This window comes from Ornithorhynchus anatinus, chromosome 13 (assembly GCF_004115215.2).
Source record: "Ornithorhynchus anatinus isolate Pmale09 chromosome 13, mOrnAna1.pri.v4, whole genome shotgun sequence".
Classification (NCBI taxonomy): domain Eukaryota; kingdom Metazoa; phylum Chordata; class Mammalia; order Monotremata; family Ornithorhynchidae; genus Ornithorhynchus; species Ornithorhynchus anatinus.
The window spans coordinates 14,884,356-14,912,286 of NC_041740.1; the positions used below are offsets into that span (position 1 = coordinate 14,884,356).

Genomic DNA, 27,931 nt, shown 5'->3' on the forward strand with positions numbered 1-27,931 from the left:
CTTGGATGGCAAGATATGAACTGGCATCATTTTAAAAGACAAAAATCATGCCTCTTCCTGTCAGCATCATTAACTTGTATTTACTAAACAGCCATGGGTTGGGGGTGGTGGTGTAAACAAGGTGCTAGGAGTGCAGGGTGGGGAAGATGAGAGAATGTAGACAAGTTCAGTCCTTGTTCCTTTTAACGCCCTCTCTTGATCCAGATCCCCAAGGGGGTTAGCGAGTTAGTTTGGGTATTTATTAAAGGGCTTACTCTATGCCCAGGACTGGGCTAAACACTGGAGGAGATACAAAGGGACACAATCTCTGTCCCATAAGGTGCTCACAAGGAAGCCTCCTCCCCTATACTGCTATTTCTCCTGAAATGACAAAGGACTGCAACCTGTCTCCCTCTTATGGCCCAATTTGGGGGCAGAGAAGTTATCCTCCCTGATATCGCCACTAGCCTTCATGATAAAATACTGGCAAACATTTTATGGTCTAAATACAGGTTTACAGTACAGGTTTAGGGGCCTGTACTTTTGTTGCATTCTCCCTTAACAGAACCATGAGATGATGAAGATGATGACAGTGATGACAATGACTTTGAGGATGGAGCCTCCCATCTGGAGTGACGATGAACTGCGGTACAATAGCTCGTGGACCACGGGATTTGCCATTTCTTGTTTCTCTAAAATGGCAATGAAACCTCTGCCAAAGGCATCAGTGAGATATTTAGACAATTCACTCAGTAGTCCATCTGTTCCCAGAGTCCTCCCCACTTAGATGTTGTATTGTGCTTTCTCTCTGAATTTACATTTTCCAGCAATTTACACCTTTTTGTTTGGACCCCATTCTATTTCCACTGATGATCAGATACTGAATTCTCACAAAATGTGTCATTTACAAAATGCATTTTCAGTGATCCAATCTGTCCTCCATCATTTCATCTTTCCCTTCCTTTCTCCCTCCCTTTCTCCTTTCTTCCCATCCCTCCCTTTCTTCCTTATCTCTCCCACTTCACTCCCTCTCTTTCCCCCACCCTGCTTGCAGAGTGTGTTTGGCAGTGATGCTGGCTCCCTGTAGGATTCTGCACCATCTGGGTCTTCCCCAACTGCTCTCTCTTTTAGCGTGCACTCCAGCCTGGCAGTGGGTGTACTGAAGGAAGTTCCAGAAGCCAGTGTGTGGATGCTGGGGTGCTCAGCTGCCTTGTAGTACAGTTCTTACTGTAAAATCCCCTCTGAATCTCCATTCTTCCACCTTGCCCAGGCTTGCAAAGGGCAAGCCATATCTAGCCATATCAAAGTAATTGGAAAGATAAGCAGAAGCTGAAGAGTATCCAAGATTTAAAAGAATGTGAGAATACATCAAAATGATACACACAAGTGAATAAGTAAAAGGACAAGTAAGTATTGGAGGAGTTACCTGAGGACTGAGGAGACTGAGGGGAAGAAGTGAGCTGAAAGCTGTGCATGTGGTGGGGAAGGTCAGAGGCAGTTATCAAGCAAGGAAGGCTTCCTGGAGGGGATGCCTTTTTCAAGGGCCTTTGAAGGTGGAGAGGAACATGGTTGGAGAAACTGAGGTGGGAAGGAGTCCAGTGTGCTCTGTGGTTTCTTCACTCTGTTGTTCTTGCCCGTTCCCCAAACTCAGGCTTGGAAGGAAGTGGCAGGCTAATTCCCCCTCCCTTGAGTCCATGGCCTCCCCTTGAGCCTCTTGGCCCACCCTTGGAGTTGGCTTCAACCAGTGGACTTTCACCCCAGACCTGCCAGCCGGTGCAGTTCCTTGCTCGGAGGGCTGGTCAGCATTCTGTTTTCATTCATTTTGCCTTCTCTTCCCTTTTCCAAGTCTCCTCTTTCTTTGCTTTTCCCCACCCTGAAATTCTGTATTTATGAATCCTTTTTCTTCCTTTTCCCTCCCTCCCTCTTCTTGTGCCTTCTTCTTCCCTGAGCTGGCAGGCTCGTCTCTTCATCCAATGATTCATCCCAGCCTTCTCTCAGCCCACTTCGGCTCCCCAGCTATCTCCCCAATTCTAAATCTATCTGAAATCTGAGAGGAAGAGGGAGAGGGCTCAGTGACAAAATCATTCTTTTCCTGCTCCACCCTACTTTTCTATGGTTTGTGCATAAGTTCTGATTCCGTTTCTGTCAAGCTTTGAATTCTGGAGGGCAGGGAGAGGAGCGACGAGGGTTGGGTGAATCAAAATCCTGGGTTGTTTAATGATTTGGGGACATTTCCAGGAACGAGTTACACTTTGGTATAAATGGATGGAGCTGAGGAACCCAACTGCTTGAAGGAGTGTGCAGTACCACCATCAGGATGTCTGATGATAAATGCTGAATTTGGTGAAAAATCAGTTATCCAAATGCCCAGAATCAGGATCAGCCTGGACTTCTCAATATTTCAAATAATTTAGGTCAGCCTCCTTATTTTGTAACAAGGAAGACTGAGGATTTATTTTTTTTTGCATGAAAGGGAGAAACATACTAAAAACCGATTCTTCTCTCTCCCAGCCCCCAAGGCTCCTACCCCAACTTACTTGTAAAACAGATGTTCATTGAGTTTGCCTGAAAATACTTTCCTTCCTTGCACATCTTAGTACCTGAGCTATGTTCAAATAAAATGTTACAGTCATCTCTCATGATAGGGAGGGCATGATTGATATTGGCGTGGCAGTGTTGTAAGCTTCTCCTGTGGAAATTCAGAACTCCAAGACTGAGCTGTGGCTATGAGTTCAGGACTTTCAGATCTGTATGGGAAGACACCTTTTTTCCAAGTCACCATTTCCCCGGCCATTGGGATGGGTATCAGAGAGGCCAGAAACCAGGCTGTTCCACCAAGTTCCTGCAGCCAAGGTCCAAGGACAGACTACTGGGTCTGAGCCAGGAGTGGAATGTCTCATATTCTTGCAAAATGGAAGGTCATTCTCAAACAACCACATGCAGCACAGGGGTGGAGTTAGGTATTCCCGAAACTGAGGCATGTCAGGATGACTAAAGTGCCCGCCCCAATCCCGGGCTTCCCTCTCCTCTCTACTGAATCACCCACTAAAAGGCAGGGTGGGAGGGTGGACTAGAGTCCCTGCCATCCACATCCAACCAATCAAACATAGTTCTACCCAAACTGATTCCTACTTCTCAGTCTCATGATTTTACTCCTTCTATTTAGAGACTGAAGAAATCCATCATCATGGTCAGAATAAAGACTGCACCGTAGGGTGGTGTGGGTGGGTGTTTTTTCCACTCCAACACATAAAGCCTGACATCCCCTTAGTATATTGAAAAGATCAGTCTTTATGATACTACAAATTCATCAACACCCATGGAGTCAGATCCAGTCCCTCTCCATGCCATCCCACTTCCAGTCATTAGAATATTTAGTCTCTGGGGACAACCAGCTGCTTTTGATAGACCAGAATTGTGGCTTAGTGGAAAGCACAAGGGACTGGGAGTCAGGAGACCTGGATTTGAAGCCCAGTTCTACTACTAGCCTACTGTGTGACCTTTGGCAAGTCACTTTCTTGGCCTCCATTTCTTCACATGTAAAATGGGGGTGAGATAGATTGTGAGTCTCATGTGGGACAGGGGTTGTTGTGCCTGATTTTATAACCAGGGCTTAGCAGGTTTCAAGTGCTTAATAAACACCATAATTATTAGAATAAGGGTAAATCCTGAGCATGCAGTGATAGTGAGTATGAGATAAGCCCACTCTGCCATTTAGCCTATGGCTTTAGCCACATCTGCCAAGTCCCCTGTACAACCTGCCTCCAGGTCTAGAACTTCCAGAATACTTCACAGCAAGAGACTCACATAAACCTGCACAAGGAGTGTGCTCCAACTCAACTGACATCACCAATTCACTCCTCAGTTGAAGGAAAGGATGGCAGCCATCTGTCTCTCATGGAGGAACAGGTTTCAAATGAAAAGCCTGAATAAATACTTTATGTCCACTAATAACAACAATTGCAGCATTTGTTAAGTACTTACTATGTATCATGCACTGGGGTAGATACAGGATAAGCAGATCGACACAATCCCTGAAGCACACCGGACTCACACTCTAAAGGAAAGGGAGAAGAGGCATTTAATTCCCATTTTATATATGAAGAAACTGAGGCACAGAAAAACTATGAGACTCACCCAGGGTACATGGTGGAGCTGGGATCAGAAACTAGGTCTCCTGACAACCAGTCCTGTGATCTTTCTATTAGGCTACACTATTTCTCAATGGTTCTTCATGGATATTATGGTATTTATTATGTTCATACTATATGTTAAACACTGTACTAAGCACTGGGGTAGATATAAATTAATCAGGTCAGACACAGTCCCTGTCCCACATGGGGCTCACAGTCTAAGTAGGAGGAAGAACAGATGTTGAATCCCCAATTCTAAGTTCAGGAAACTGAGGCACAGAAAAGTTGAGTGATTTGCCCAAGGTCACACAGCAGGCAAGTAGCAGAGCCAGCATTAAAACCCATATCCTCTGATTTTTGTCTTTTAAAATGATGCCAGGTCTGTGCTCTTTTCACTAGGCCATGCTGCTTCATCATAGTTCTATGGTGGTTCTTTAGTGGTTCTTTGCTGCTTCATTAATGGTTCTTTCTATACTCAGAGTTCTCCAATTCCCCCTTAGCTGCTGCTCCCTTGAGGAAAGAACAGGCAGAATCCAGACTCCTTCCACATGTGCACCCAACATTAATTATGACCAAAAAATGGCAAAGCAGTCCTCTTAGGCTTTTGGCTGTCTCCCAGAAATATTTTCCGCCAAAGTTCATTTTTCCACATGAACAAATTTGGGAGTATGTTTTCTTCCTGAACTGAATCTTGATAGAGAGCTCAAAATTCCTGGCACTCCCTTACCCAGTTCAGATGACATCAGCTAGGCCTTGTGATACAGAAACGCTATAGTGGCTGTCTCACTGCATTTCTTTGTTCATCACATTTTCCCTCATCCTCCAGGCTGACTCCAACGCACCCACCAGGTTCTTGATTATCATTAAAAACTCTGCATTGGTATTCATCACGATCCTTCCTCCCTGCCGCTTTGCCGTGTGGGAAGGTGTCTGAGAGATTAAACTGGATTTCTCTGCGGGTGATGATGATGAGAATGGTGAAGGAACTTAGGTTCTGAATTTTCAGGACCAAGAACCTGTACCAAGGGATTGACCCTTAACGGTGCCCTCGACCTAGAGGGTTTGGAATTACAATGTTGCTAAATTGACATCCTGCTCTAGTTTCATGACACTAGCTCCCATTACAGCACCGACTCCCGGGACGTAGGCAGTGGGGGTGGGATGGGCACACGGGAGATGCAGGGAAACAGGAAAAACATTTTAAAAGTTGCGATGTGGCAAGGAGAGAGGGAAAGTTTAAAGAAGGTAGAGCGGGAGAGGCTGGGGGTACTGAGGGGTGGCTTGATCTTCAGGCAGGGTCATCAGGGTGGGTCGACATGACCATTTTACTTCCGATGAAGTAAAAGTAGGCAACCCTTTCATGGGTCCTCTCTGACTATATAAATGCATTGACGTAGCGATGGTATTCATCGCTATTCTACTGCGAACACAGCTTTGGATAATGTTGGCCCAGATTCCAATGCTTTGCTGCAGAGCCGGAGTCCAGCAAACGTATATACTCACAACCACCTTCCGCACTTCTTTATTACTTAAGCACTCACCTACATATCTATTTTCCTTCTTCCTCCTAACTCTAAACTATTTTAGGGCCTGTCTCCCTTGATCCCTACACTATAAGCTCCTTTAGAGCATAGATCATGCCTACTAATTCTATTAAACTCTTCCAAGCTCTTAATGCAGTCATCCACACATCGGCATTTGGTACATACTGAATTGATAGATTGATTGGCTTCATACACAAAGTTAAGACTGAAATCTTTGATGCCTTTTTCAGTAGAGGAAGGTAAGGAGAGGTGGGGTGTGTGTAAATGGATGAATGGATCCTAAAGTGAAGAGGGAATATGATCTCGTAAATGTTTCTCACTTCTTTTTTGTCTTCCAAAGAGCACAGTGTAGAAAAAAGCAACTCATTAGCTGACAAGTTTGCACCAAAAGGAAAATAGCCAGCTGCGGCTTCAGTGGGATCAGAACCCACCCTGCAAAGAGAGCCCAGAGATCTAATACAGCATTATTCTTTTTCATGGAGATTCTCGTTAAACATGAGCCGCTCAATTGATTCTGGGAAAATCAATCTGGTTATTTAATAATGATAATAATTATGGTATTTAAGCACTTACTATGTGCTGAGCACCATTCTAAGCACTGGGGTAGATACAGGGTAATGAGATTGACCCATGTGGGGTTCACATTTTATTTTTTTAAATCCCCATTTTTACAGACGAGGTAACTGAGGCACAGAGAAGTTAAGTGACTTGCCCAAGGTCACACAGCTGACAGGTGGAGGAGCCAGGATTAGAACCTACGACCTCCCAAGCCCATGCTCTTGCCACTCAACCACACTGCTTCTCTACTATGACCCCAGCACAATCAAATTCTGTTAGATTGAGGGACTGAGATCGGTACCGACTCCCAACTCTGAGAACCAGGCATCTCTGAAACTATTATCTCCTCTCTGTATGCAAGGTTATCATTTCAACTAGTGCATTTCACTCATGCTTCAGGGAAATAACTACGAGCTCTGACTAACAGCAAATGATTGGAATGCAGCCTGTTTCTCTCATTTGACTGTTGATAATCTTCCAATCATATTTTTAATGAAAAAGAGAGGGGAAGAAAAGGAGAGATTTACCTGCAAAATCTAGGCATTCCGCATGAGGGTCAAAAGTTGAGGAGAAAAAAAAACACACCCAAAACCTCACAGACCCATCTGCTATGAGTTCTTTAGATCCCAAGTCCGCCTCTGGGAGCAGCTTTAAGTTTGTGCTTTGAATAGTGACTGTGTTATTTTAACCACAGGATTTTGAGGCAGTGGGGAGGAGAGAGGAATTAGGTACACTGGCAATACGAAGCACACATTTACCTCAAGTCAGATGAACTGCTCCAAGTCTGATGTAAATAAGAACTGAGGAGATTTAGGTTTCCAGAGCCCTCAAACCAATTTCACCTAAACTAACTTGCTAAATAACTGTGGAAAATTCCAGAGGAATAAGATAACATATTCTCGTGTTCTTTTCTAAATAAAAGGCACGTGTGGAATTCTGGGTCTGATGGGGATGAATGCGACACTCTCCTAATGAACTAGATCAATAACCCTGTGGCATCCTAAAAAATTAGAAGTCTATAACACCTGCTGCTGACTTGACTTTCCTGGGAAAGAAAGGGACTCCCCTGTCAGTAGGCCAATAATAATAATTATGGTATTTGTTAAGCACTTACTACTTACTAAGCGCTGAGGTGGATACAAGCAAATGGGGTTCGACACAGTCCCTGTCCCACGTAAGGCTCACAGTCTCAATCCTCATTTTACAAATGAGGTAATTGAGGCCCAGAGAAGTAAAGTGACTTGCCCAAGGTCACACAGCAGACAAGTGGCAGAGTCAGAATTAGAACTGATGACCTTCTGACTCCCAGGCCCGTGCTGTATCCATTATGCCATGCTGCTGCAATGAAAATGATAAAGTATCTAGAATTAAATGGACGATTAGCTCAAAAGCAAAAGATATGTAGTTAAAAGAAAATCCATATCAATTTTGGGAACTGGGATAACTGGCTTTCAGGAATGAATTCTTTCAAATGGGCTCCCAATTTCACAACAAACAGTTTAGAATATCTGACCCTGCACCCAGACTTCTGGCAAATCAAAGACTCATCACTCTCACTTCAGACGTTTCGGAGGGGGATAATTTACTGCACATAAAATAAACAGCGAAAACCAGAGCCTTCTAAACGGCAGGTTGCCCTTTTTAGCCAAACCTTCATAAATACCAAAGGGTTTTAACTCCAATTTTGGTCAAACTCAGCAGTAACAGCAATCAGGATCATAACTCAGCTTTATGTGGTGCCTCTAATCTCAAAGGATCCCAAGGTGCTTTAACACCGACACATAAATTACTGCCTGCTTGAGGATTGTTGAAATACGGCATCCTTGGGTGAAATGTAACTCCAACTTAAAAGCAGTGAAAATGCCCCATGTTCCTCTAGAGTAAGACTGCAGGTGGGCTGGAGTGCAGAAGGAATGAGGTGAGAACCAGTGAACTTATCGGAATTGGAGTTTGGGCAGGACCCTGACTAGGTCACCATTACTCAGGTGAAACCGAAATGATCATGACCCAGGTTATCCCTCTCCTCCCTCTTGTGGTATGAAGTTCTTTTCTAACTTCCCTCAACACTCAAGGCCCTCTCCACAGCCCTTCCTCACAAGATACACACTCCCACAAGGCTGGGACTCAAATTTGGAAAAAAACTGTTTTTTTCAGAGCCCTACCTCTCAGTTTACAATGCAAAACCCTCCCCACTAGATGCTCAGTTGGGCATCTAAAGGCAACAGCAGGAAGGCCCATCCCTAGGTTATGAAAAGTTGACTGGAAGGAGGAGGGGGTTTTGAACCATTACTTTGTCCTGGCCTCCACCACTAACTCTTCCAAGCCCCTGACTCTGAATTGCCGAGGAATCTCACCCACCTCACCAGTTTCCTCCTAGGCAGGCTCCAACCTGGAAATCCAGTGTTCCAGCCCATTTTAGGAGACCAGAGGTGATTGAGGGGAGGGTGGTCCCTTTTCCTATTCCGCCCACCTCCCAGCCTCGAGACTTTCCTCAGAAGGTGGGGCCGAGAGGTCCCACTTGGCTGTGATCTCAGAGGGGATGAGTTCCTCCTGATCCTGCAGTTCTAATGATAAAAAAAAACAATAATTATATAAAATTGTAATCATTTTACTAAGCACTGGGGCAGATATAAGATAATCAGGTTGGACATAGTCCCTGTTCTACAAGGGCTCACAGAATCAGGTCAGAAAGTCTCTGTTTCACACAGGCTCACAATCTAAGAAGGAAGGAGAACAGGTATTGAATTCCCCTTTATCTGGTGAAGAAGCTGAGGCGCAGAGAAGTTAAGTGACTTTCCCAAGGTCACACAGCAGGGATCTGGCAGAGCTGGGATTGGAACCCATGTCCTCTGACTACCAGGCCGGTATTCTTTCCACTAGGCCTATATTCTTTCCACTAGGCTCTCGCTGCAACTTTCAGCAGAGCTGGCTCACTGTGAGAATAATTTCCCAGTAGTTATCCCAGCAGCCCTGGCAACCTGCGCTTGCTCAGCTCACACCAATGCAACATGGAGGCTCTACTCCTCCTTTGCTTCCCCCCACCCCACCTCCCCAACCCCATCCCCAGGCACAATGCTGGAAAGAGCTCTGAGCTCTTCTCTGGGCACTTCTCCCTGCTCACCCCCCAGGCCAGACTCCTCTGAAGCTTTGCATTATTAAGCAATCTTCAGAGTTCCAGATCCTCACATCCTGGCCCTTCCAGGGAAGAAGAGGCCTGGATCAGAAGAGAATTGCCTAAAGTAATGGGCCTGGGGAGAGGCAGCCCCAAATCACAGCAGTCCCCGACAAACAGATCCTCCCTGTCATAAAATAAGCCAGATAAGCCAGGGGAGTTGGACTCCACACTGCTGGAGAAAGAAGAATTCCATTTGCTGGAGAATTGGATACAGTTCTTTCATCCACTGTAAAAAAACACACCCAACAATTTCAAGCATTCTTTCCTTTTCTCCTTGTTTTCCAACCAGGAGAGGTGGGCAGGGGCCAGAGACAAGTCTCGGGTTTGGGACAGGTTGGGGAGGAGAGTGACACAGAGAGGAAGGGAGGCTGGATGTGTCACAAGTTAGAGAATCCAGGACCTGGCCTCCCACTGGCTGTGCCCAGGGGAGTAGTGCCCAGCCTGTCATGACTTTAGGAAGGCAGAGTGCAGAGATATTTGAAGCCCTAATTGAAGGGTAGAAGGGGTGAATAGACAGAGGATTTTGTAAATCCACCTGCAGCCCTACCACTTGGGCACAATGAAAAAAGATGGAAAATGCTATCCCAGAGGCGCTGCAGTTATGGCTCACCTCAAAGCAACATAACTTTCTCCTCACGTTGTCCCCACCTACATCTCCCTGCCTAATATCATGAGCTTAGCCACCTGTCCAGACGGCGGGGAAGAAAATTGCTGGTTGCCACAAGAGTTCCTGCTACACTTTCTGTTGGATTGGCTCCCCTAGATCCAAGGTACGCAGTGAGGGCAAAAGTGAATTAGTTTCAAGCTGAGGAGAGAATAGCCACAATGGATAAAATAGAGATCTTGCTCCAGAATCAGGGTTGCAGATACCAGATGCTTGGGTTAGTATTCAATAGAAAGTTCTCAGTGAAAATTTTTCTACCCAGGCACCCCAGCAACCCTTCCAAATGAATGTCAGAGATGTGCCTGAAACACCTGGGCCTTGATCACCTTCCTGGGAAAAAGCAGTTGTTTCTGTGACCTTTGGGTATTTGATGGCCACAGTACTTATGTACATATCTGTAAGTTATATAATATAAATGGTTTATTTGTATTAATGTCTGTCTCCCACTCTAGACTATAAGCTTGCCGTGGGCAGGGAGTGTGTCTACCAACTCTGTTGCATTGTATTGCCTCAAGCACTTGGTACAGTGCTCTGCACACAACAAGCAAGCAATAAATACCATTGATGATGACAATGATAATGATGAAGTCATAAGAGGGATCCAGGCTAGTGACTTCCCAAACTAGCCATAGCTTAGCACTATCAAGCCAACTGATTTGCTGGTTTTGAATCCCTGAGTCCCCCCAGGGAGGAAGGAATGTGGCAATGCCTCCCTATTCCCCTCTGAGTTCATTTCCTTCAAAGAAAGAAAAGGAACATTTCAGGTGTCTAGAGGCAAGGAAGAAATAGATGTAAGCTGGGTTTCCCGTTCAATCAATCAGAAAGGAGAAATCCGTTAAGCAGGAAGAAGAGGATGAATTCCAGATAGTTGTCCCCAGAATGGATTCTTAGAGCCATGAGAAAAGCTAGCTACTTGACCAACCTTAGTGGATGATGGTGGACGATGATAGTGATGATGCTGCTGCAGATGGTGATGATGGTGATCAAAGAGTCTCCGGCCATAAATGATGAATGACTTTTAATCAAGCGACAAAGACTTTGGGACCAAGAACCTGCACCAAGGAACTCGTTGCAGCACCAGTGGCTTGTGCAGAGCCAGTTGCATGCTCTCGCCCCTGCCAGTCATGTGCCCACTGAGGCAGGAGTGCCACAAGAAACTAGGCAACAGGGGCACAGCATGCTGGCATGTACATGCAAGAGTTTTATGTACGTGACCCACTTCCAGCCAGGGTGACCACAGAACAGGGCCGCTCCTAGGCTGTCACACCACAGATCCGCAGGCTAACCGGAGGGGAGACTGAAAAGACAATAAAGTCAAATCCTGGATTCCAGGAAAGGGCCATGGTTTGGTTTCCCATAGTCCAGGAGCTCCATGTCCCAAGTTGGTGAAGAAAGCACACATGCAGACCTCCTTTTAGAAGGTAAAATATTGGGAAAAACTCCGGTTTCCTACACTCTCAGAGCAACTTTGGATCTGAGCTGGAACCCAATTGTTCAGTAATAACAATAATTATGGTATTTGCTAAGCACTTATCACCATGGAGCAAGTGCTGGGATAAAACAAAATTGGACACAGTCCAGATCCCACACCAGGCTCACAGTCCAAGGGAGAGGGAGAACAGGTACTGAATACTTATTTTACAGATGAGGAAACTGAGGCACAGAGAAGTTATGTGATTTGCCCAAGGTCATATAAGAGGCAAGTGACGGAACCGGGATTAGAATCCAGATGCTCTGACTCCCGGGCCCGTTCTCTTTCTGCTAAGCCATGCTCCTTCCCTCGCTTAGGGACAGACATTGCGTTTGTTGGAGATGTCACATAATATAAATGTACTCGGAGAGGTGCTTATTTATTTTGGCATTTATTGTGGCCATCTGTGAGCACTATATTAATTTTAGAGGTGGGTGGGAAGAAGAATTTATATCTTGTTTTCACTTCTCTCTCGTCTCTTGAAGAGGCCTTGTGTATTTATGTGACTAACACTTAGGGATACTCATCAACAAGATAGGAAAGTTTGATTTGCATCCTTCCCTTGGGAGATGATGACTCTCCAAAAGGGGTTCGTAATGGTCCAGTGATCACTGAGGGTAGAAGGAGTAGAAGGGGCTGGCCCTGGGTCTAGTCCTTCCTTGGAATAGAGAGTTTGTTCATTATTTCCTGAGTAGCAGTAGTAGAAATTGTATTTAATGAGCAGTCACTGGGTGCTCAGCACTGTAAAAGGCACTTGGGAAGTACAAAACCAAGACATGATTCATTCCCTGCCTACAATATTAATAATAGCAAAAATAATTGGGATATTTGTTAAGCACTATGTGTCCAGCACTGTGCTAAGCGCTGGGGTAAATAAAAGATAATTAGGTCAGGCATGGTCCCCACCCCTTATGGGAGTCTAGGCTTAGGCTTAGGCTGAGAGTCTAAGGGAGAAGGAGATGAGGAAATAGGCACAGAGGACTTAAGTGACTTGCCCTAGGTCACAGAGCAGATTACTGGCAGAGGTGGAATTAGAATTAGATCGCCTGACTCCCAGGTCTGTGCTCTTTAAATGCTAATGAGGAGATAGACATAAAACTATTTATTATGGTATTTGTTAAGCACTTACTATGTGCCAGGCACTAAGTGCTGGGGTAGATATAAGCTAATCAAATTGGACATAGTCCCTGTTCCTAATGGGGCTTACAGTCTTAATCCCCATTTTGCAGATGAGTTAACTGAGGCACAGAGAAATGAAGTGACTTGCCCAAGGTCACACAGAAGACAAGTGGTGGAACCGAGATTAGAAGCTAGGTCCTCCTGACACCCAGGCCCATGTTCTATCCACTAGATCATGCTGCTTCAATAGGGTTACAAATAGAATAACCTCATGGATGACCCTGTGAGAGTAGGACTAAGATGCAAAATGACCACAGCAGGATGGAGAAACACTCAGTCTACTAAACATAAGTGTTGGGGTGTGAAACTAGAGTAGAAAAACAAACAGTAAAACAAGTAAATGGTGGAGCCCACCATCTTGGGGCCTAGGAGGTTCTGGGAAAACAATAATAGCATTAGTTAAGCATTGGGGTAGATGGAAGATAATCAGGTTGGACACCGTCCCTTTCCCACAATGGGCTCGCACTCCAATTAGAAGGGAAAACAGATATTGAATGCCCATTTTAAAGATGGTGAAATGGAGGTACAGAGAAGTTAAATGATTTGACCAGGGTCTCAGACAGCAGGCAAGTGGTGGAGCAAGGATTAGAACTCAGGTCTCCTGGCTTCCAGCCCTGGCTTTTTCCATTAGGCCACACTGGAGAAATTGCAAAATGAAAATGGAATATCAATTGGCAATGTAGTGATGTTACCGATACTAATAAGAATGTCGATGTAATTCCTGGGATGTATAGGAGTACAACATGCAAAAATCTCAGGGAAATCTCCCACTACCCTTGGAATCTGTAGGATTGTAAAGTCTTGTTTAAGGGCTTGGGTTTTTAGGGGATTCGAGAGAGGAAAAAAATATGGAATTGGGAAATAGGAACAGACAGAAAAGGAAAATGAAAAGAATTAGGATTATTTAGGCAGGGGAAGAGAAGACTGCATGTGATGTAAGAGTTTTCAGGTGCCTGAAGAGCCTTGTGACTATGAGTGCCAGCTGTTCTCCAACTGCGAAGAAGAGGAAATTAACTTGGATTGTGATGTAAGAGATTAATTCACAGCTAAGAAAGAACTTACTTGTTGCATAAACTGTTTGATACCAAAATGGATTACTAAAGGAATTTGAGGAATTTCCTTTTAAGAAATTTCAAAGAGGAATGTCATTCCACAGCATAGGTTGGTACTGTTTCAGTCCTGTCTTGAGTTGATGTGGGGTTTGGAGCCTCAGAGAAAAGGGAAAGAAGGGAAAAGGAGAGACAATAACCTCTGCCAGGTCCCTCTCTCCCCGACTGCAATCACGTTCCGGAAGGAGCAGGGAGCAAAGCACTATACATCTCTCACTTTAGCCTCTGTCAAAGAGAACTCATCAGGATAGGCCAAGAGCCTGAATTTTCCTTGGAAAACACAGCTGGACCACCTTTATCCAGGTAATTTTGACCAAAATGGGATTATTGTTCCCTCAATGCTCTGCTTTAGCTGAAGAGACCTAGTTGAAGGCTTATAGCCCATAGCTCAACGAAACGAGCCAGAAAGAACACATCCCTTTAAGGTAAAGACCTTGCCTGAGTGCTCTTGCTCATCCTCTGGGGACATGATGGGAGTAGGTCCACTGTGACGTTCTGGAAACGTGACAGAGGGGAATCGTGGCTGCTCCGATGTGTCTATGCCGGTTCCCAAAAGTCCCCAATCCAGTTACAACAGCCATTTAGGGAGTTTCAAAGAGTTTTGCAGCATTTTGCTTATCCTGCAGCAAAAATCATTTTGATCATCCAGAGATAATCCACTGGTGTCTCATTTCACAGATTCAACTGCTCATTTTAACTTCTGAAAACTTTTCCGATGGCCTCTGCCAAGTGGGAAGACCTTTTCTCTGCCCTCTCCCTGCCTCGGGGACCACCACAACTCTCTGCCAAGAGAAGTAGCCAGTGCCCTGGCAGTGAGTGGAAAAAGTAAACCATGCTCAGCGCTGCAGAAGGATAGAGGGGGCAGGTCTCTTGGGAACAGAAAGGAAACAAAGCTCAAGGTTGCTGATAAATTGAACCTTCCCCTATTTTTTAAAAAGTGAAGTGTTTGTGTTCTAGAGGCTGTTGGACTTTTGCACCTGTGGTTCCCCCCATAGGAGTTCATTTATAAAACGATCTCTCCCGAAGAACCCGGAAACAAATGACGTATTATCGCGGGGGACTGAGGGGAAGAGGGCAACATGATGACCTGCTGGGGGTAGAAATGTGATACAAAAAACTCTGCTCAGACCCAGAGTTTGCTTTTGCTGAAGAAGTCCCAGACTGGTCTTGGACCTGGCAGTCACTTAGTCACTTCTGCAGGTCACTGATCCAATTGTTGAAACAGTTTACGTTTAGTGGAAGAAGAGAGCCATATTGTGTGTATGTGCGTGCGTGCACACACACACACACACACACACCCCTTCGTTTGTGGGGTCCAGCCCTGAGGAGAGACAAGTAAGCCAGCCCCTGGAGTGGTGAGTTCTAGGAACTGAGGTGCCTCACGAGAGAAGGGGAGATAGAACAGGCTGAGTTTGTGGCTGTGCTTGTATGACAGGTGTGAGAGGCTTTTAGGGAGAGCTATGGGGAGAGCTGGGGTGTGCACTTGGGGAGGCAGCTGACAAAGTCAATGAATGTTGGTGGGGTATCTGTTCCGTGACCATCTTGGGACCAGGAGACAGCTAGACAGGCAAGTGTTCCCCATACATGGCCATGCTGGGACATGTGTGGACAACTCTGCCCACCTAGGTTCAGTCAGCTTGGCCCTGGCCCCCGCCCACTGATGATCTTCAGGAACTCTGGAAGACATGTCATTCTAAATTGACATGTTCAAAATGGTATTTTAAGATACGCTGGGAATTTCTGCTTTGACTTGGTCTGTTTTAATTGGATGTTTATTATTTTGAGATTGTGCACTGGAGAGATTTTTTATCAACAAGAGCAAGATGGCCAAGACAAGAATAAACAAGTAAACAAGACCTCCTGCCTCCAGACTCCATGGCCCCTGAAGGACAGTCACTGATCAGAGGATGAGGGAGGGGCCAGAAGAGAGGACTAAGGTTGCTCAAAGCCTTATTAAAATCACATCTCCTTCAAGGGTCCTTCTCCAACTAAGGCCTCATTTCCTCTACTCCCTCTCCCTTCTATGTTGACCTTGCACTTGGATTTGAACCCTTTATTCACCCCACCCTCAGCCCCACAGCTCTTACATACATATCCATAATTTATTTTAATGTTTGTCTCCCACTCAAGACTACAAACTCCTTTTGGGTAGGGATAATGTCTATCAACTCTTCCAAGTGCTTAGTACAGTGCTCTGCAAGCAGTAAGTGCTCAATATATATACTTGATTGATTAACTGAAGTGGAAGTGATCAGCCATCCCCCTCTCTGCAAAGTGAGTTAGTATTACTCTGCAATAACTTCCTAGGCCTCTGTGGGAAGAGAGTGGGGAGGATGGAGGTCACACAAAGCGTGGTGGGTGTCATCAAAAAGGCATGTGGCCCTCTGTAGCCCACATAAATCCCAGGTCTGGAAGTGACCTGACTCCATCTCCTGTTCACTCCCTTGTCTCCATAGAGCCAGCCCAGGCTGATAGGAATTCATCCTGGGCGGAAGCGTCAGGCAGCAGTCTGGTGTCTTTTCCAAGTGCTCGAGGGCAAAGAATTGATTTATTTCCTGCTATGCTCAGTGAGCTCATTACCCAAAGGCTCAGTAAATACCACCAATTGATTAACTGATTGATAAATGTCAAGTGACACCAATAAGGTTCTAACCTTGGGTGTGCTGCCTGGGGCTTATGGAGAACATTCGGGCCAACACTTTTCTGGGTGCTTTGGGGGCCTGACTTTCAATGTGAAGAGCAATGAGGCCTCATTGCAGCTTACTAAACTTCGATTTCTACATGGGTCAGGTGCCCAATTTCTCCATTTTAGCAGAGAACTGGCATCTATTGAGAAGTTAATTGCAATTGCATATGGACGGAAGCAGTTGGGATTTATATTTGGGAAGTTTTTTCCCTTGTCCGTCCCTCAACATGACTGACTGGAGTCACCCAGATTTCAACCAAAAGCTATTGCATATATTCCAGAGAAGCAAAGACTCTGTATATCTGGGGTTACAGATAAATTCTAATATTTGGGCAAGGAACTAAGATTCAGCTTCCCAACTTTTCCTAGATGAGTCATTGAGGACTCACAAAACAGAGGAGTCCTCTTGAAATAATTCTTGGAAATCAGGTCTCTGGTCCCAGCTATGCCACTTGCTGTGTCATTTTGGGCAAGTCACTTAACCTCTCTGTGCCTGTTTTTTCATCTACTTCTGAAGCTGTGAGCCTTCTGAGGGACAGGAACTGTGTCCAACCTTGATTTATCTTTTATCTTCTCCAATAATTAGTGCAGTATTTGGCATCTAGTAAGTGCTTAATATGTATTATTCAAAAAGTATAGTTTGTGAACATCTAGGTTCAGAACACCTTGTTAGGACAATCCTCATTACTGGAACTTGATTTTCCTTCCCACCTTCCCCTATTAAAATATCATTAATAGTTCTTAGGACATCAATCTCTCCACAGATATTGAAGGATTTTAGCCTCCCAAAATAACAGGCAGGCTCTAATAAACTTAATGATGAGAATCCTAGCAGAAATGCTTAGAATAAACAGGTGAAACCAACAGACAGAAGTGAGATTAATCATATTTAAGTTTCAAGATGACTAGTGGTCTCCAAACCTTCGTTCTCAAAGTGTTGGGAGCCAAGGGGCTAATAATAATAATAATGACATTTGCTAAGCACTTACTATGTGCCAAGCAGTGGGGCAGATACAGGATGATGAGATCAGACACAATCCCTGTCCTAAATGGGACTCACAGACTAAGTGGAGAAGGAGAACAGGGGTTTGTTTAATCCCCATTTTACAGAGAAGGCAACTAGAAGTTAAGTAACTTGCCCAAGGTCATGCAGCAAGCAAGTGGCAGAGCCAGGATTAGAGCTCAGGTCCTTTGATTCCCTGGCTGGTGATCTTTCCACTAGGCCAAACTCTTTCTCAAGTGTGAAGAGAGTACACTTCATTTATCCCCTGTGAGAAACAGCTTTTCTGACATTAACTTGATGCCAGCCCACTAGTGGAATTACAATCCGGGCCTTTGGCCGGGCTCTGGAGACATCTTCCATGCTGGGTACTTCCCAGAACCCTCCCAATAATCGCCAGCCTCAGTGATCCTGAGACTCAGTTACCAGTGCCAAACTTCACTCGGACCAGCTTCCGTCTGGATAAGGGTGGGCATCGTCCCACCAGTGAGGCTCTTCCCCACCACACATACAGGCAACCTTTGAGTTTCACCCATTTTTTCATAGCTACAAGGAAGGCCATGACCTATGGAGCCCAGAATGGGCATACTGTTCCTCATTAAATGGGATCTCCACTTCCATTTCTGCAGGATGCAGCTGTTATTATTATCATTATTTTCTATTTGCTAAGTGCTTACTATCTGTCAAACTCTTTTCTAAATAAGAGCTGGGGTAGATACAAATTAATCAGTTGGACACAGTCCCGGTCCTACATGGAGCTCACAGTCTAAGAAGGAGAGAGAAGAGGCAATGAATCCCCATTTTAAAGATGAGGAAACTAAGGCACAGAGACATTAAGTGACTTGCCCCAGGTCATATAGCAGACAAGTGTCAGAGCCTGAATTAGAAACCAGGTCCTCTGACACCCAGGTCCTTGCTCTTTCCATTAGGCCACACTGCTCTTGGGGTGGCAAGGCAGTCTCATCTACACAAGTCTCCTCTTGGCCTGGTTCTGTTATTCCCTCACCTGTAAAGGAAATCTCTGCCTTCCCCACACAACCACAGGAAGACATTAAGACCAAAATGCCAAAAGAAGGCAGGGGCCCCTCAGCCTGATATCCCTGCCAACGAACAGGAGAGAAGAGATGGAAAAGAAGAGAAAAGGTTTCTTCAAGCAAGCCCATCCAGTCTCCATGCCCACAGTTTGGGGTTCCTGGTCAATTGGTTCTTGGGTAGTTGTAAATCCTGGCCAATGGACAAAACGATTTGTATCTTAATGGTGGCAATGGTGGCGTATCTTAATGACTGACAAATCGGAAATCTCACTTAGATTGCTGGAGCAGCAGAATGCATCCAAAATCTACTGCTCTGTATTGTTTTTAATGACGGGGTGATAACTAGGATAGGAGAACTATTTCTCTTTCCCCTTTTGCAGTGGCTCCAAAGATGACAAAGTCAGCAGAAAACGCTGGGCCCGAATAGGCTTGGAATGCTAATTTATTCAGCATGTCTTCGCTAATCAGCTCAACAGTGTCAATGACTGAGCCCACAGTGGGGAAAAGCCAAACAAAATGAAAATTGCAGAGCTTGGCCACACACTCATGCTTCACTGGGCTCCTCACAGGGCCTGAACAAGGGCAAAGATTGAAAAAAGTCCCAAGGAATGAGCCCACGTGTAGTCAGCAGAAACTTCAGGATTTAAAAGCTTGTCAGTGAATCAGCCAATCCATCAGTGGATTTTACTGAGGACTTGTGCAGACCACAAGCACTTGGGAAAGTACAATCAGCAGGTAGAATGATCCCTGACCTCAAGAAGTTTACGCCCAGCTTCCCTCTGTATTCATTCTGGTCGACATTCCAGAATGATCAAAAAGTCCTTTTCCTTTCCAACAAGTCAAATTATAAAAAAAAAAGGCTGAGGTAAGAACAGAGAACGCTTGAGAATTTCTGGCACATTGATTTCAATTCGTGAAACAGCCCCAATGCAAATAAAGCCAAAATCAATCCATCAGTGGTATTTGCTGAGCACTTCCCATAGGCAGAGGACTGTACTAGAACAGTGCTTCGCATATAATAAGCACTTAACAAATGCCATTATTATTATTATTATTATTACTAAGTGCTTGGGTGCCTACAACAGACTTGCTGCGCATGGCTCCTGCCCTTGAGGAGCCTATAAGATAGTGGAGAAATGCACTTTTTTCCAACTCAAACTAAGTGATAATCCTATGGCCTAAAACTGAATTAATCTCCAAGCCCCTCAGGACTGTCTGAGGCTGGCCTGGTGTCGGGGTGGGGAGCTGGTCACCTTTCACGTGATCCATCACCATTGCTGTCTACTAAGAGCCAGCAGGACTCCTGTGACTTGGAGGGGATTGGGTCCAGGCAAGGGAGCAGCTAAATAAATGCAGACATATTTCCACCAATGGGCAACTTAGATCCAGTCCACACTCCTCCCCCCGGTCCCTACCGGACCCTGTCCTTCCATTTGGGTTTTGTCTCTTCTTGCTGATTTCTGAATTAATGCCGGAGGTTTACATTTTAAAGTCAGGCAGGTCTGTCCTTTTGCTAAGCCTGCAGTGCAACAGCTGCATTTGTACTTAAATGCTCCGTGGCTGGTTGTACTGATGGGCTACAAAGGATGTGCCTTTCCTCTCTAAGGAATTCAGGATTTTGGCCGACAGCAGTGCTGAAACTTTATCTCCTTTAGCAGCAGATAATTCAAGGATTACCTTATCATTGTGAACTCAAGGCCTTTGGAGAAAGGACAATTAATCACATCTTACAAGTACTGGAAAATCTCCAAAGGAAATAAAAAAGCTAACACAAGCTGAGCCAGATCCTCCATGGAGTGACCACCACAAGGTTAAAGTTATTCTAAGCATCCCGAGAATTATTTTCAAAATCCTTTTGGACAAAAACTACTGTTCTATAGCAATTCTATTCCCTATATTTTCATCACTGTTGACAACACTCCCATCTTCCTTGTCTCTGAAGCCCATAAGAATATCTTCTTCGATTGCTTGCTCTCTTTCAACTCTCACATTCAGTCTGTTGCTACATCCTGTCGGTTTTCCTCCACAACAATTTCCGGACCTGCCCATTCCTCTCCATCCAAACTGCCACCACCCTGGTCCAGTTGCTCGTCATATCCTGACCAGACTACTATGTCAGCCTACTCACTGGTCTCCCTTTTCCAGCCTCTCTCCCCTCTCTATTCCACACTTCACTCTGCTGCCTGGATCATTTTTCTAAAATGTTGCTCTGTATATGTCTTCCGCTCATCAAAAACCTTCAAAGTTATCTATTCCTCTCGGTATAATGTAGAAACTCCTAACCATTTTACTTTTGCACCCTCTTCCTCCACTTCACCATTAACTTTCATTCATTCATTCAATCATATCTATTAAGTCCTTACGGTGTGCAAAGCATTGTACTAAGTGCTTGGGAGAGTAACTGACTCACTGTGCCTCACTCTCCTCTCCCACTCCTTGCTCAGATCCTTCACCCTGGTTGGAACTTCCTCACCTTTCAAGTTCACCAGCTCATAGCTCTCCCGATCTTCAAAACCCTTCTGAAATCTCACTTCCTCCGGGAGTCCTTGAGAAGCGGCTCATCTAGTGGATAGACTCAGGAGGACCTGGGTCCAAATCACAGCTCTGCCACTTGTCTGCTGCGTGACCTTAGGCAAGTCACTTAAATTACCTGTGCCTCAGTTACCTCATCTGTAAAATGGGGAACTAAACTTTGAGCCCCATGTGGAACATGGACTGTGTCCAAGCTGAATAGCTTGAATTTATCTCAGTGCTTAGTACAGTACCTGGCACATTGTAAGCACTTAAATACTGGAAAAAAAAAAAAGAGGTTTTCCCCAATTCCTTTTCCTTCTCTCCAGGTCACCTCATCCCAACTTCCACCACAGCACTTTTGTGCCTCCTCCATAAATGTGCACTCACAACTACCTATGACACTTCTGTGCACAGACTTTACTATTTAAACACTACTCATCTTTATATATTCTTTGTGCTGTGCTGAAAGAAAATCAAAACAACAGTATGTTAGCCCCACCAAGGGTAAGGAACACTATCTTTTGGTTCTGTTGTTCTTTCTTCAGCCTTTACTATAGTGCCCATCACACAGTGGATGCTGGAGAAATACCACTTATTGACTAACTGGATACAGGAGGTGGTGAGCATAAGAAATTAGTTTCCATGGTAAGTTGTGTAGATTCAAGTATTAGTAATAATAATAATAATAATGGTATTTGTAAAGTGCTTACTATGTGCCAAGCACTGTTCTAAGTGTGAGGGTGGACACAAGGGAATCAGGTTGCCCCATGTGGGGCTCACAGTCTTAATCCCCATTTTCCAGATGAGGTAACTGAGGCACAGAGAAGTTAAGTGACTTGCCCAAAGTCACACAGCTGACAAGTGGCGGAGCTGAGATTAGAACCCACGACCTCTGACTCCCTAGCCCGTGCTCTTTCCACTGAGCCACACTGCTTCTCTGTAGATTCAAGGGTGGGGTTGACTGCACACATGGATAAGCAGTCCATAATGAGTTAAGAGAAAACTTAAGAACAGTAGACAGTACATCTGTAACCACAGGGATGATGTCAAGTGAGAGACGGATCTACGATGACTGGACCATTGGTGTAGCCCAGTAACAGCACTCCCAATTTTTTTTTTTTAGTGGTATTTGTTAAGCACTTACTATATATCAAACACTGTTTTGATATACTGGGATAAATATAAATCAGCCAGTTCAGAGAGAGTCCCTGTCCCCTTCCCAAATGGGCTCACAGTTTAAGTAGAAGGGAGAACAGGTATTGAATCCCCATTTTACAGATGAGGAAACTGAGGCACCAAGAAATTAAGTGACTTGACCAAGGTCAGACAGCATGCAAGTGGTGAAGTCAGAATTAGGCCCCCTAGCTCCCAGGCATAGGTCCTCAGGAGTTCCCAGAATGTTCTTAGTAGTGTGCTTTTACAAGGTCAGGAAAATGGGTCTGGTGTGGCAGAAACATGACTGAACTGGGAGTCATGAGGGCTTAGTCCCAGAACTGCAAGGTTTTGGCCATGCTCTGGTCTCCCTGAGCCTCAGTTTCTCCACCTGTAAAATGAAGCTGATAGCATGGCTCAGTGGAAAGACCACGGGCTTGGGAGTCAGAGGTCATGAATTCAAATCCTGGCTCTGCCACTTGTCAGCTGTGTGATCGTGGGCAAGTCACTTAACTTCTCTGGGCCTCAGTTACCTCATCTGGAAAATGGGGATGAAGACTGTGAGCCTCACGTGGGACAATTTGATTACCCTGTATCTACCCCAGCACTTAGAACAGTGCTCTGTGTGGCTCAATGGAAAGAGCCCAGGCTTGGGAGTTAGAGGTCATGGGTTCAAATCCCGGCTCTGCCATTTATCAGCAGTGTGACTGTGGGCAAGTCACTTAACTTTTCTGTGCCTCAGTTACCTCATCTGTAAAATGGGGATTAACTGTGAGCCTCACGTGGGACAACCTGATGACCCCATATCTACCCCAGCACTTAGAACAGTGCTCTGCACATAGTAAGTGCTTAACAGATACCAACATTATTATTATTACATAGTAAGTGCTTAACAAATACCAACATTATTATTATTATTATTATGTATTGCCAGGTTGTTTGAAAAACCAAATGGAGAACAGCTGACCACAAGCTTGCAGTTCTTGGAAATGAAGGGGCTGCATCAATCAGGGAATAATTCTTAGTATTTATTGAGTGCTTAATCAGTGCTAAGTACTTGGGTGAAAACAAGATGATCAGTTTTGACTGATTTCAGCCCCTATTCTTTAAGTCTATGCTTTCCAAACAAACCCAACAGGATCCTTTGATTTACAGTGCAATTCCAAAGGCCGAACTGATGTTACAAAAAATGACATAGCTTCCAGAATCATTTTTTATTTATAAAGCCAAAGTGATGCCACGGAGAAAAACATGATGCCCTGCGGTGCAGACTTCATTAGGAAAAGATCGAAAGATTGCATTTACCCCATGCCAGCACTCAATTGCCATATTTCATAGATTGCAGTTTTCTAACCTATAGGGTGAGGGTCTTAGATGTGAAACTTTCATTACCTACATTAATTTGTTGTCCTCCATCATCACGTTTCTCAGTTTGTTTGAGAGCCACAGACATATATTTCAAGAAAATGTGTGGAAGAAACTGGATTAAAACAAAAAATTAACCCAAATTTACACCCTAACAGCAGGTAAATTAGGACCCAAATCTATCTCCCTTAGCTCCTAAAATGAAAAGTAGAGTTATACGCTGGAAAATCAGTATAGTCTCGGCCATTTTTGCAGAGCATTTGCTCTGTGCAGAGCCTATTACCAGGTGCTTGGGAACATACAGAAGTAGTACAGAATGTGCTCTCTACCCTCAAGGAGCTTACTAAATTACAGTAAAATTACTCTATGCTCAAATGGAGGAGAGAAGTGAGGTGGATAATACAAAATAACAGAAAGACACATAATACAGAGGTAGAGGCTCCATCTGGGGAGGAGAGGGGGGAGTGTGAGGGAAGGAGATGGGTTAGCTCCCCTGAAGATCATTGCTCTGCACTGTAGGTGGTACCACATGGGAGAAAACCATGCGCCGGTCACTGGCAACCGGTGAGAGTTTAATATTCTGCTACAGATAATCCACAACACGGCTGAATATAGTTAAATGATGTTGGGAAACAGTGTGGCCTAGTGGAAAGAACAGAGATCTGGAAGTCAGGAAATTTGGATTCCAATCCTGGCTCCACCTCGTCCCTGCTGTGTGACCTTGGGCAAGTCATTTAACTTATCTGGGCCTCAGTTTCCTCATCCACAAAATGGAGATTAAATCTCTGTTCTTCTTTGTACTTGGACTTTGAGACCCATGTGGGACAGGGTTGGTGTCTAATCTGATTATCTTCTGTCTACCCCAGTCTAGTACTGTACTGACATAGGAAGCTCTTATTAAATACCACAAGTATTATTATTATTCATATTGGTGAGGTCAAAAGCTCCTTTCTCCTACATTCCGCCCTCTCACCTGCCCCTTTTCTCCTCCTTTCACCTTCCAGAACCCCAATTTCCACTACTTGCCTATAAGCATGTATATATATATGCCCACTAAAATCACATCTCCTCCAGGAAACCTTCCCTGACTCATATCCCATCTCCCCATCTTATTTTCCCCCTCACTATGTCACCTATGCACTTGAATCCGCACTCCTGGTGACAGCCACTTCCCCTCCACCATCTCTGCTGCCATCTAAGAGCAAGACTGGGAAACAAGGCAGCCAGAAAGTTGGAAGTAGCAACAGTGAAGTCAGTCAGTCAGTCGGTCAATCATATTAATTATACCACGTGAATACAATCTCTCATTCTAGCCTGACTGATTACTGCATCAGCCTCCTTTCTGACCTCCAACCTCCTGTCTCTCACCACTTCAGTCTATACTTCACTCTGCTGCCTGGATTACCTTTCTACAGAAATGTTCTGGGCATGTCACCCGCTCCTTAAAAATCGCCAGTGGTTACCTATCAACCTCCATATAAAAAAAAAAACCAAACTCCTCACTATTGGCTTCAACTCTCCATGACCTTGCCCCTTTTACCTCATCTCCCTTTTCTCCTTCTACAGCCCAGCCTGCACACTCTGCTCCTCTAGTGCTAACCTTCTCACTGGGCCTCGTTCTCACCTGTCCCCCTGTCGACCCCTGGCTCACGTCCTACCTCTGGCCTGGAATGCCCTCCCTCCTCAAATTTTCCAAACAATCACACTTCCCCCCTTCAAAGCCCTATTAAAGGTTCACCTCCTCCAAGAGGCCCTCCCAGATTGAGCCCCCCTTTTCACCAGCTCTCCCTCGCCTCCGCATTGCCCCAATTCACTCTCTTTGCTCTCCCCGCCCCACAGCACTTGTGTATATATGTACATATCTACAATTCTATTTATTTATATTGATGCCTGTTTACTTGTTCTGATGTCTGTCTCCCCACTTCTAGCTGGTAAACCCAGTGTGGGCAGGGATTGTCTCTCTTTATTGCTGAACTCTATGCTGAACTGTACTTTCCAAGCGCTTCATACAGTGCTCTGCAAACAGTAAGTGCTCAATAAATACGATTGATTGAATGAATGAATGAATTTATTGAGCAGTTACTATTCATTCAATCATATTTATTGAGCGCTTACTGTGTGCAGAACACTGTACTAAGCAGAGCACTGTACTAAGAGCTTCGGAGAGTACACTCTATGAGGTTACAGTCAAGTAAAGGTGGCAGGAGAGATGTCACCAAATCAAACTGGTTACTCCAGGCCTGACCCAAACAGGAACTGCACCAGCCTCTGAGTCGGGGGTGGGAGCGGGAATGGGATGAAGGGAAGCCCCTATTCATGCCATTCTCTTTGGAAAACTCCTCTCTCTAGTTATTAGGAGGCTGAATTAATACAGCCGGAGCCTTCTATGTGCCCTAAACTGAGTTGTCAATTCCCAAACTTTCCATAGGATTACATTCAACAGCTTTCATTCACACCTGAAGAAAAGCACACACCCATACCCACAAAAACACCCCCCAACACACACATACACTTCCTGAAAACTGGAAGTGCACAAATCATTCATGGGACGTATCCAAAAGCTCCAGATGAACAATGTCTGGAACTGTTCTGTAACCAAGTCTTCAGCACAACACAAGAAATGGCGCTTCCTGAGGGAGTCCATTCTCCCTGCCCTGACCCCAGCTGGAACGGTCAGGGCTCTCCTTACATTGTTCTCCATTGAGCCAAGACTTCATTCTTTTCACTCAACTAAGAGGGTTTTATGACCTGTCAAACCTCAGCATTTGTTGACTGCAATGCCTGGAGTGAACACCCAAACTCCTGTTGGTCACTTGCAGGGAAAAATAAATATCCTAAATCTGGTAAAAGGTGATGTTTGTTTGCATGGCAAGCTTATTGCAGATTTGGAGAAGTCCAACACTCTCTGGAACTTTCAGCATAAACAAGGAAGAAACAAAAATAAGCTTAGAGAAAGAATGAGTGAAAGAAACATTTTCTCCTGCATGAATCATGGGCTAATTATTGTTTCAGAGAACATGGAGTAAATTTCCCTCACGTAGCAACTAGGCTACAGAACACAATACTGTACCTTCCTCTGGCTTTAGAGACAAAATTTCATTGAGAAAAAAAAGTCTTCCAACAGTGATCTCTCCACTTCCAAGGAGAGGTCAAGGGCTGAGGCAATTATTGGAATAGAGAATAAGTTCTTTTTGAGCAAGGAAAGTACATTTTGCTTCTGTTACATCTTCCCAACTATTTAGTACAGTGCACTGTACTTGGTAGGTGTTCAATAAATACAATTGATTGATAGTGGAGGCCAAACCCTCACCTGCCTGAATTACCCAAATATTCATCTTAAACTCTGCTCTTCCTGGGTTAGTAACTCAGTCTCCACCTGCCCCAGGCTAGAAATAGTCAAGGCACAGCTAGAAAGGGCTTAAAATGACAGTGAAGGCAGAAGTAATTCCCCGAGCTTCGATTAGGATGTGTTTTCTACTAGCATTTCTGCTGCGAAACATAGGTGTGACTTCAACGGGGTCAGCTCCCTTGCAGCCCAAGGTCTTTGGAGCAGAGGAAGGAGAAGAGAAGACAAGCGAGAGGGCATTAATAAATGACAATAGTAATAGTAATGGTATTTCTTCAGAGCTTATTGTGCCAGAGCTCTGGCTAAGCAGTAGATACAATGCAATCAGGATAGGCACAGTCCCTGTCCCACAGGAGGCAGGGAGCGAGGGTATCTCATCCCTATTTAACAGATGAGGAGCCTGAGACACTAAGAGGTGAAGTGACTCGCCCAAGGTCACACAGCAGACAAGTGGCAGAGCCAGGATTAGCCCTGGTTGTGCAACACGCTTGATTCTCGGATTTCAAACGTGTATGAGTCAAGAGGGGAGAGTGGGGAAATTTCACTTTCCCTCGGATGTACTTGGTTTTTCTGAGATTATGTCATAAAATAACCATGAAAAGAGTGAAACTATCAACTTAACCAGTAGATTACTTATGGTGATGGGGAGAGGGGAAGGGGGAGTGGAACGGGTGTATGTAAAAATAAAGCCCCAAGGGACCTTCATCCTGAACTCCTTTTTTTTCCTTAATGCATTTGTTAAGCACTTACTCTGTGTCAGGCACTGTACTAAGCACTAGGGTATGTACAAGATAATCAGGTTGGACACAGTCCCTGTTTCCCCTTAGGGCTCACAGGGAGGAGGAATTAATCCCCATTTCACAGATGAGGTAACTGAAGCACAGAGAAATTGAGTATTTTGCCCAAGGTCACACAACAGACATCTGGCAGAGCCAGTATTAGAACCCAGGTCCTTCGGACTTCCATGCCCTTGCTCTATCCATTAAGTCATGTTGTTTCTCAGGATTAGCCTATAGAGCCTG

General features: G+C 44.8%; 1 protein-coding gene across 1 annotated transcript in view; it reads right to left on the reverse strand.

The window, feature by feature from the left end:
* Positions 1–27,931, reverse strand: part of JCAD (junctional cadherin 5 associated) — a 131,913-nt gene that overhangs the window by 80,166 nt on the left and 23,816 nt on the right. Inside the window, exon 4 of the mRNA XM_029078425.2 lies at positions 3,964–4,036. The gene's annotated coding sequence lies outside the window, so the exon portion shown is untranslated. The remainder of the gene's footprint in view (positions 1–3,963; positions 4,037–27,931) is intronic.